Raw genomic sequence first — 11,546 nt, forward strand, 5'->3', positions numbered from 1 at the left:
GAAAAAAAGACAAAACTGCAAAATATTTTTTTATTCAAATAAAAAACACCCCCACACTCATTGACCGTTGTATTAAACCAAAACATTGATCTAGTCCACGGAATATGGAAGCCCTGGATATAGAGATCTGAAAAACAAAGAGGAGAGAGACTAAAAAAAATTATATATACTGGAGGCGCCAAAGAGGAGCCAATAAAATATATCTGGCACAGAGGGGGGCCTAAAACTGATTGGTGGCACAGAGGGGGGCCTAAAACTGATTGGTGGCACAGAGGAGGCCCTAAAACTCATTGGGGGCACAGAGGGGGTGGGCCTAAAACTCATTGAGGGCACAGAGGGGGTGGGGCTAAAACTCATTGGGGCACAGAGGGGGTGGGCCTAAAACTCATTGGGGGCACAGAGGGGGTGGGGATAAAACTGAAGTCAGATATGCCCATACCCCCATAGCCAAATACATGTGCCTACATGTCCCCCTGGAGCCATATAGCCCCCCCCCCATATAGCTTTATGCCCCCTCTGTACCCCAGTTAGTTTTACACCAAATCTGTTCCCCACACTTAGTTTTATGCCCCCCTGTGCCCCCAATCAGTTTTAGCCTTCCCTGTACCCCCAATTAGTTGTTTTATGCCCCCTCTGTGCACCCAATCAGTTTTACCCCCCCCCCCCCCCCCTCCTCTATGCCCCAAATCAGATTTATGTCCACCTCTGTGCCAGAAATCTTTTATTGGCCCCTCTGTGTCGCCAATTAGTTGTTTTATGCTCCCCTCTCTGTGCCCCCAATCAGTTTTAACCCCCCCTCTGTGTCGCCAATTAGTTGTTTTATGCTCCCCTCTTTGTGCCCACAATCAGTTTTAACCCCCCTCTCCCCCCCTCTGTGCCCCCAATTAGTTTTATGCCTCCTCCATAGAAAACAAAAAACAAACTTCAACTCACCTGTAGCCTGCTCCCTGGCAGCGTTCTCCCTGCACCTCATCCTCTGCGCGCTCTACTCTCCCTGCACCTCATCCTCTGCGCGCTCTCCTCTCCCGGCACCTCATCCTCTGCGCGCTCTCCTCTCCCGGCACCTCATCCTCTGCGCGCTCTCCTCTCCCGGCACCTCATCCTCTGCGCGCTCTCCTCTCCCGGCACCTCATCCTCTGCGCGCTCTCCTCTCCCGGCACCTCATCCTCTGCGCGCTCTCCTCTCCCGGCACCTCATCCTCTGCGCGCTCTACTCTCCCGGCACCTCATCCTCTGCGCGCTCTACTCTCCCGGGAACCTCATCCTCTGCGCGCTCTACTCTCCCGGCACCTCATCCTCTGCGCGCTCTACTCTCCCGACACCTCATCCTCTGCGCGCTCTACTCTCCCGGGAACCTCATCCTCTGCGCACTCTCCTCTCCCGGCACCTCATCCTCTGCGCACTCTACTCTCCCGGCACCTCATCCTCTGCGCGCTCTCCTCTCCCGGCACCTCATCCTCTGCGCGCTCTCCTCTCCCGGCACCTCATTCTCTGCGCGCTCTCCTCTCCCGGCACCTCATCCTCTGCGCGCTCTCCTCTCCCGGCACCTCATCCTCTGCGCGCTCTCCTCTCCCGGCACCTCATCCTCTGCGCGCTCTCCTCATTCTCCTTCCATCTTTCGGTGCGGGCAGTGTTGGATAAAGACTCTGCCTGCCCCGAAAGGAGAATGAGGAGAGAACGCAGGGAGGATGGGGGAGCTGCTGAACAGGTGACAAGTGATGCCCCTCGCTGGCGGACCACTGTGGAGGGAGGACGTTCTCAGCCCGTCAGCGGCCCTCAGCTGCTGATTAAGCAGCGCACAGACCCCTGACCCCGCAGACCATCGCACAACGCCATTACTACAGACCCTGCAGACCCCCGCACAACGCCATTACTACAGACCGCGCAGAACATCGCACAACGCCATTACTACAGACCCGCAGACCATCGCACAACGCCATTACTACAGACCCTGCAGACCATCGCACAAGGCCATTACTACAGACCCTGCAGACCATCGCACAACGCCATTACTACAGACCCCGCAGACCATCGCACAACGCGATTACTACAGACCCCGCAGACCACCGCACAACGCCATTACTACAGACCCCGCAGACCATCGCACAACGCCATTTCTGCAGACCATCGCACAACGCCATTACTACAGACCCCGCAGACCATCGCACAACGCCATTACTACAGACCCCGCAGACCATCGCGCAACGCCATTACTACAGACCCCGCAGACCATCGCACAACGCCATTACTACAGACCCCGCAGACCATCGCACAACACCATTACTACAGACCCCGCAGACCATCGCACAACGCCATTACTACAGACCATCGCATATCATTACTATAGACCCCTGACTCTGCAGACCATCACATATCATTACTATAGCCCCCTGACCCTGCAGACCATCACATATCATTACTATAGCCCCCTAACCCTGCAGACCATCGCACAACACATTACTACAGACCCCGCAGACCATCGCACAACACCATTACTACAGACCCCGCAGACCATCGCACAACGCCATTACTACAGACCATCGCATATCATTACTATAGACCCCTGACTCTGCAGACCATCACATATCATTACTATAGACCCCTGACTCTGCAGACCATCACATATCATTACTATAGCCCCCTGACCCTGCAGACCATCACATATCATTACTATAGCCCCCTAACCCTGCAGACCATCGCACAACACATTACTACAGACCCCGCAAAACTTTATAAAAAAAATGCCCCAAAGAGTAGCTTACCAATTCCAATGCCCAGAAACTCCTCACACGGCCATTACTGTAGTCTCCTACCTCACAGAAAGCCCGGGACACAGACAGACCCTGCAGCAACACAGTCCTGACTGACCCAGACCGGCTGCTTTGTCACTACTGCTCAGAAAGGCTGGGAAAAATTAAGCTCCTCCCACACAAGTCACATGACCTTGTGACATCACAAGGCCCTGCACCTGATGGAGTGTCCCCCTAATCACTCGGTTGACTCTAAATCCAAGTGGGCTAAAGGACCTGGTCCCTCTGCCCACTTGAAAATAGCTGACTCTAATGTGAAAATGCTAAATCCAAGTGGGCAGAGGGACCAGGTCCTTTAGCCCACTTGGATTTAGCATTCTCACATAGGATAAGCTATTTCCAAGTGGGCAGAGGGACCTTAGAATACCCACATAGTATAAGCTATTTCCAAGTGGGTAGAGGGACCTTAGAATACCCACATAGGATAAGCTATTTCCAAGTGGGTAGAGGGACAAGGACCTTTAGCCCACTTGGATTTAACATTCTCACAAAGGATAAGTTATTTCTAAGTGGGTAGAGGGACCTTAGCATTACCACATAGTATAAGCTACTTTGTAGTGGGTAGAGAGACAAGGTCCTTTAGCCCACTTGGATTTAGCATACCCACATAGTATAAGCTATTTCCAAGTGGGTAGAGGGACCTTAGCATACCCGCATAGTATAAGCTATTTCCAAGTGGGTAGAGAGACCTTAGCATACCCGCATAGTATAAGCTATTTCCAAGTGGGTAGAGGGACCTTAGCATACCCGCATAGTATAAGCTATTTCCAAGTGGGTAGAGAGACCTTAGCATACCCACACAGTATAAGCTACTTTGTAGTGGGTAGAGGGACCAGGTCCTTTAGCCCACTTGGATTTAATATTCTCACATAGTACAAGCTATTTCCAAGTGGGTAGAGGGACCTTTGCATACCCACATAGTATAAGCTATTTCCAAGTGGGTAAAGGGCCCTTAGCATACCCGCATAATATAAGCTATTTCCAAGTTGGTAGAGGGACAAGGTCCTTTAGCCCACTTGGATTTAGCATTCTCACATAGGATAAGTTATTTCCAAGTGGGAAGAGGGACCTTAGCATACCCACATAATATAAGCTACTTTGTAGTGGGTAGAGGGACAAGGTCCTTTAGCCCACTTGGATTTAGCATACCCACATAGTATAAGCTATTTCCAAGTGGGCAGAGGGACCTTAGCATACCCGCATAGTATAAGCTATTTCCAAGTGGGCAGAGGGACCTTAGCATACCCATAATACATTAAGCTACTTTCTAGCAGATAGAGGGACCAGGTCCTTTAACCCACTTGAATTTAGCATTAAATCCGTACCCTGTCCATTCCCTCACTTGAAAATAGCTTACTCAATGTGAGCATGCTAAATCCAAGTGAATCTACGTACCTGGTACACTGAGTAAGCCATTTCCAAGTGAGGGGGATGGACAGGGTACATAGATCCACTTTCCAAGAGAGCAGATGTACCTGGTACGTAGATCCACTTGGATTTAGCATTCTCACACTGAATAAGCTATTTCCAAGTGAATCTACGTACCCTGTCCATCCCCTCACTTGGAAATAGCTTACTTAGTGTGAGAATGCTAAATCCAAGTGCATCTATGTACCTGGTACTTCTGCTCTCTTGTAAAGTGGATCTATGTACCAGGTACGTAGATCCACTTGGAAATAGCTTATTCAGTGTGAGAATGCTAAATCCAAGTGGATCTATGTACCCAGTAGATCCACTTTCCAAGAGAGCAGATGTATCATGTACATAGATCCACTTGGATTTAGCATACTCACACTGAATAAGCTATTTCCAAGTGGATCTACGTACCTGGTACATCTGATTTCTTGGGAAGCGGATCTATATACCTTGTCCATCCCTTACTTGGAAATAGCTTATTCAGTGTGAGGATGCTAAATCCAAGTGATTAAATGTACCTGGTACATACAGTAGATCCACTTTCCAAGACAGCAGATGTACCAAGTACGTAGATTCACTTGGATTTAGCATCCTCACACTGGGTAAGCTATTTCCAAGTGGATCTATGTACCCAGTACATCTGCTCTCTTGGAAGGTGGATCTGCGTACCCTGTCCATTCCCTCACTTGGAAATAGCTTACCCAGTGTGAGGATGCTAAATCCAAGTGAATCTATGTACCTGGTACATCTGCTCTCTTATATCTATTTACCTGGTACATCTGCTCTCTTATATCTATGTACCCAGTACTTCTGCTCTCTTATAACGTGGATCTATGTACCTGGTACAACACCTTATAGCGGGTGTAATGACTGGGCCTGTACAGCATCCTATAGCGGGTGTAATGACTGGGCCTGTACAGCACCCTATAGCGGGTGTAATGACTGGGCCTGTACAGCACCCTATAGCGGGTGTAATGACTGGGCCTGTACAGCACCTTATAACAGGTGTAATGACTGGGCCTGTACAACACCTTATAGCAGGTGTAATGACTGGGCCTGTACAGCACCCTATAGCGGGTGTAATGACTGGGCCTGTACAGGACCTTATAGCGGGTGTAATGACTGGGCCTGTACAGGACCCTATAGCGGGTGTAATGACTGGGCCTGTACAGCACCCTATAGCGGGTGTAATGACTGGGCCTGTACAGCACCTTATAGCGGGTGTAATGACTGAGCCTGTACAGCACCTTATAGCGGGTGTAATGACTGGGCCTGTACAGCACCCTATAGCGGGTGTAATGACTGGGCCTGTACAGGACCTTATAGCGGGTGTAATGACTGGGCCTGTACAGGACCCTATAGCGGGTGTAATGACTGGGCCTGTACAGCACCCTATAGCGGGTGTAATGACTGGGCCTGTACAGCACCTTATAGCGGGTGTAAGGACTGGGCCTGTACAGGACCTTATAGCGGGTGTAATGACTGGGCCTGTACAGCACCCTATAGCGGGTGTAATGACTGGGCCTGTACAGCACCTTATAGCGGGTGTAAGGACTGGGCCTGTACAGGACCTTATAGCGGGTGTAATGACTGGGCCTGTACAGCACCTTATAGCGGGTGTAAGGACTGGGCCTGTACAGGACCTTATAGCGGGTGTAATGACTGGGCCTGTACAGCACCCTATAGCGGGTGTAATGACTGGGCCTGTACAGCACCTTATAGCGGGTGTAATGACTGGGCCTGTACAGCACCCTATAGCGGGTGTAATGACTGGGCCTGTACAGCACCTTATAGCAGGTGTAAGGACTGGGCCTGTACAGCACCTTATAGCGGGTGTAAGGACTGGGCCTGTACAGCACCTTATAGCGGGTGTAAGGACTGGGCCTGTACAGCACTTTATAGCAGGTGTAATGGCTGGGCCTGTACAGTACCCTATAGCGGTGTAATGACTGGGCCTGTACAGGACCCTATAGTGGGTGTAATGACTGGGCCCATACAGCACTTTATAGCAGGTGTAATGGCTGGGCCTGTACAGCACCTTATAGCGGGTGTAATGACTGGGCCTGTACAGCACCTTATAGTGGGTGTAATGACTGAGCCTGTACAGCACCTTATAGCGGGTGTAATGACTGAGCCTGTACAGCACCTTATAGTGGGTGTAATGACTGAGCCTGTACAGCACCTTATAGCGGGTGTAATGACTGGGCCTGTACAGCACCTTATAGCGGGTAATGACTGGGCCTGTACAGCACCCTATAGCGGGTGTAATGACTGGGCCTGTACAGCACCTTATAGCGGGTGTAATGACTGGGCCTGTACAGCACCTTATAGCGGGTAATGACTGGGCCTGTACAGCACCCTATAGTGGGTGTAATGACTGGGCCTGTACAGCACTTTATAGCAGGTGTAATGGCTGGGCCTGTACAGCACCTTATAGCGGGTGTAATGACTGAGCCTGTACAGCACCTTATAGCGGGTGTAATGACTGGGCCTGTACAGGACCCTATAGTGGGTGTAATGACTAGGCCCGTGTGTAAGGATTGGTATAGATTTTATTTTGGATATGTTATCTGATCCATGTCTTCTAATGTTCCTTGCATTTACCATAATTCATCCATTCTATGTTCTTTCAGCTACTACTATGCTGTAGTTAGGTGGCTGCTGTTTATGGAAATGGAGGGACCCTACACACCTTTTTTTTTTTTTAATTAAAATGAAAAGTGTAGGGGCCCCTCCCATTTCCATGACCAGCCAGGTTAAAAAAAGAAAAAGCAGCGGCCTAGTTGTACCAGGGTGGGAATGTGCATCTATTTTGGCCCTTCCCACCCTAATAACACCAGCCTGCCACCATCCAGTCCAGGAACACCTTATCTTATTCTGTGGGACTAGTGGCACCCGATTCTTCACAGGACCAGGTACTGGCGATGGCTTCCACTACTAAGCCTGTAAAGTAGGACCAAAAAAATAAAATCTCTATTTTGAAATTTTTTGGGGGAAGATTCTCGCTTTTTCTCCTTGCAGCGTCAGATACTATTTTAATGACGTGAGAAAGTAACAGTGCTCCCCGTGTCCCCATGTAGTAGACAAGCCTCCTTTGTGCCTTATATCGTATAGGAGATCTTGTTTGTGCCTCCATCAAGGTAGGGTGTAGTAGTGGAGGTATAGTGGTAAGGGGTGTAGTAGTACAGAAACAGATGAGGGGTGCAGTAGTAGTAATACAGGAACAGATGAGAGGTGCAGTAGTAGTAATAATACAGGAACAGATGAGAGGTGCAGTAGTAGTAATACAGGAACAGATGAGGGGTGTTGTAGCAATAGTACAGGAACAGATGAGGGGTGTAATAGTAGTACAGGTATAGATGAGGGGTGTTGTAGCAATAGTACAGGAACAGATGGGGGGTGTAGTAGTAATAATACAGAAACAGATGATGGGTGCAGTAGTAGTTATAACACAGGAACAGATGAGGGGTGTAATAGTAGTACAGGTATAGATGAGGGGTGTAGTAGTAGTAATAATACAGGAACAGATGAGGGGTGTAATAGTAGTACAGGTATAGATGAGGGGCTGGTGCGTAACTAGGAGTCATGATATCCCATAGCAAACAACTTCATGGGGCCCCATGAAACCTTGAAAAGAGCCAGACTGGGGGAGGAGAGCACACACCTGGTTTACTCCTCCTCTCACTCCAGGCACGCACGTTCCCCTCCCAGGCAAATATGGAGGCCCCAGGCTCTGGAGCAGGCCACAGGATAGGGTCACTGCGGTTACTGAAAGTGTACAGCAGGAGCGGGGGCGCAGTGCATACCCCCGATCCTGTACAGCTCCAGTAATCACAGCGACGCTACCATCTCTGCCCCAGTCACCCTATCCTGCAGTACCTGAGGCCGCCTCTTCCAGAGACTGGGGGCGTATGCGGCTGGGAGTGCGTATACTCATCCCGCTATGGGGGCAGGTCAACAGGAGGGACAGAGGACACTGCTGGGCGCTCTCCCTCCCCAGGCTCTGCTTCAGCAGCTGAACCCGCCAACAACGCTCCTCCGTCCAATGATTTTTTTAAATTTTTTTTTGAAGATCAGTTTGAAAAAAATTAATTAAAAATCAAATCAATTATCAAATTTTGGGTGAATTAATTTGATTTATCGCCCAGCCCTACTGTAAACACAAAAAGACAAGACACAAGTTAAAAATATGTTTTATGCAAATAAAAACACGATGAGCATTTTATTAAACCAAAACATCGATCTAGTCCATGGAATACGGAATGCTCTGGATAAAGAGATCTGAAAAAACAAAAAGGAGAGAAAGATACTAGTCTACTACTACTCCCAATACTGCTCTACTATTCCCCCAATACTGCTCTACTACTCCCCACAGTACTCTACTACAATCTCAATACTGCTCTACTACTACTCCCAACACTGCTCTACTACTCCCCCAATACTGCCCTACTACTCCTCCCAATACTAGTCTACTACTCCCCCCAATACTAGTCTACTACTCCCCCCAATACTAGTCTACTACTCCCCCCAATACTAGTCTACTACTCCTCCCAATACTGCTCTACTACTCCCCCCAATACTAGTCTACTACTCCCCCCAATACTAGTCTACTACTCCCCCCAATACTAGTCTACTACTACTCCCAATACTGCTCTACTACTCCCCCCCAATACTAGTCTACTACTCCCCCCAATACTGCTCTACTACTCCTCCAATACTGCTCTACTACTCCCCCAATTCTGCTCTACTACTCCCTCCAATACTGCTCTACTACTCCTCCAATACTGCTCTACTACTCCCCTCAATACTAGTCTACTACTCCTCCAATACTGCTCTACTACTCCCCCAATACTGCTCTACTACTCCCCCCAATACTAGTCTACTACTCCTCCCAATACTGCTCTACTACTCCCCCCAATACTAGTCTACTACTCCTCCAATACTGCTCTACTACTCCCCCAATACTGCTCTACTACTACCCCCAATACTGCTCTACTACTCCCCCAATACTGCTCTACTACTCCTCCCAATACTAGTCTACTACTCCTCCAATACTAGTCTACTACTCCTCCAATACTGCTCTACTACTCCTCCCAATACTAGTCTACTACTCCCCCCAATACTAGTCTACTACTCCTCCCAATACTAGTCTACTACTCCTCCCAATACTGCTCTACTACTCCCCCCAATACTAGTCTACTACTCCTCCCAATACTAGTCCACTACTCCTCCCAATACTGCTCTACTACTCCCCCCAATACTAGTCTACTACTCCCTCCAATACTAGTCTACTACTCCCCCCAATACTAGTCTACTACTCCCCCCAATACTAGTCTACTACTCCTCCCAATACTAGTCTACTACTACTCCTCCCAATACTGCTCTACTACTCCCCCCAATACTAGTCTACTACTCCTCCCAATACTGCTCTACTACTCCTCCCAATACTAGTCTACTATTCCTCCCAATACTAGTCTACTACTCCCCCCAGTACTAGTCTACTACTCCCCCCAATACTAGTCTACTGCTTGCACTGCCATTGCTGCTACTATTACCCCCCCCCCACACACACACACACACTCCTGATATCACAACTACTACAGCCCTTATCTTCTAGTCTAGTTATCTACAAGTCCCCTTGAAGCCACACCCCCCACACCCCTTGGAGCCATATATGTTTTAGGGGCCTCCCCTCTGTGCCCCCAATCAGTTTTTAGGGTCCCCCTATGCCCCCAATCAGTTTTAGCCCCACCCCCTCTGTGCCCCCAGTTTTAGCCCCCACCCCTCTGTGACCCCATTCAGTTTTAGCCCAATCCCTATGCCCCCAATCAGTTTTAGCCCCCCTTTGTGTCCCTAATCAGTTTTAGCCCCCAATAAGTTTTAGCCCCCCGTGCCCTCAGTTTTAGCCCCCCCAATCAAATTTATGCCCTCCTCTGTTCCAGATATATGCTCCTCTGTGCCCCCAATTAGTTTTAGGCCTTCCTCTGTGTCCCCCAATCAGACTTGTGCCCTCCTTTGTGCCCCAATTAGTTTTTTTATGCACACACACCCTCTCTGTGACCCCCAATCAGTTTTAGGCTTTCCTCTGTACACCCCAGTCAGTTTTAGCCCCCCCAATCACTTTTAGCCCCCCCCAGATATATGCCCCTCTGTGCCCCCAATTAGTTGTTTTATGCCCCCCCTCCTGTGCCCCCAATCAGATTTATGCCCTCCTCTGTGCCAGATATATTTTATTGGCCCCTGTTTACCCAATTAGTTTAAAAAAACAAAAAACAAACTTCAACTCACCTGTCACCTGTTCCCTGGCAGCATTCTGGTGGCAGCGCGTGTCTCCTCCCCCAGCACCTCCTTCATCCTCTCCGCGCTCTCCTGTCCCGGCACCTCCTTCATCCTCTCCGCGCTCTCCTCTCCCGACACCTCCTTCGTCCTCTGCACGCTCTCCTCTCCGGGCACCTCCTTCATCCTCTGCACGCTCTCCTCTCCCGGCACCTCCTTCATCCTCTCCGTGCTCTCCTCTCCCGACACCTCCTTCGTCCTCTGCACGCTCTCCTCTCCTGGCACCTCCTTCATCCTCTGCACGCTCTCCTCTCCCGGCACCTCCTTCATCCTCAGCGCGTCTCCTCTCCCGGCACCTCCTTCATCCTCAGCGCGTCTCCTCTCCCGGCACCTCCTTCATCCTCTGCGCGTCTCCTCTCCCGACACCTCCTTCATCCTCTGCGCGTCTCCTCTCCCGACACCTCCTTCATCCTCTGCGCGTCTCCTCTCCCGGCACCTCCTTCATCCTCTGCGCGTCTCCTCTCCCGGCACCTCCTTCATCCTCTGCGCGTCTCCTCTCCTGGCACCTCCTTCGTCCTCTGCACACTCTCCTCCTTCTCCTTTCGGTGCGGGTATTTTATTGGCCCCTGTGTCCCCAATTAGTTTAAAAAAACAAAAAACAAACTTCAACTCACCTGTCACCTGTTCCCTGGCAGCATTCTGGTGGCAGCGCGTCTCCTCCCCCGGCACCTCCTTCATCCTCTCCGCGCTCTCCTGTCCCGGCACCTCCTTCATCCTCTCCGCGCTCTCCTCTCCCGACACCTCCTTCGTCCTCTGCAAGCTCTCCTCTCCCGGCACCTCCTTCATCCTCTGCACGCTCTCCTCTCCCGGCACCTCCTTCATCCTCTCCGTGCTCTCCTCTCCCGACACCTCCTTCGTCCTCTGCACGCTCTCCTCTCCTGGCACCTCCTTCATCCTCTGCACGCTCTCCTCTCCCAGCACCTCCTTCATCCTCAGCGCGTCTCCTCTCCCGGCACCTCCTTCATCCTTAGCGCGTCTCCTCTCC

General features: G+C 50.3%; 1 long non-coding RNA gene across 1 annotated transcript; it reads right to left on the reverse strand.

The window, feature by feature from the left end:
• Positions 1-8,402: 8,402 nt before the first annotated feature.
• Positions 8,403-11,107, reverse strand: LOC138792255 (uncharacterized). The gene is made up of 4 exons (XR_011363112.1): positions 11,068-11,107; positions 10,607-10,786; positions 10,514-10,570; positions 8,403-8,506 (listed from the first exon to the last, which is right to left on the reverse strand). It is a non-coding gene; the product is annotated as an uncharacterized lncRNA (long non-coding RNA).
• Between the last annotated feature and the right edge of the window lie 439 nt (positions 11,108-11,546).

Source organism: Dendropsophus ebraccatus, chromosome 5, assembly GCF_027789765.1.
Source record: "Dendropsophus ebraccatus isolate aDenEbr1 chromosome 5, aDenEbr1.pat, whole genome shotgun sequence".
Lineage (NCBI taxonomy): Eukaryota > Metazoa > Chordata > Amphibia > Anura > Hylidae > Dendropsophus > Dendropsophus ebraccatus.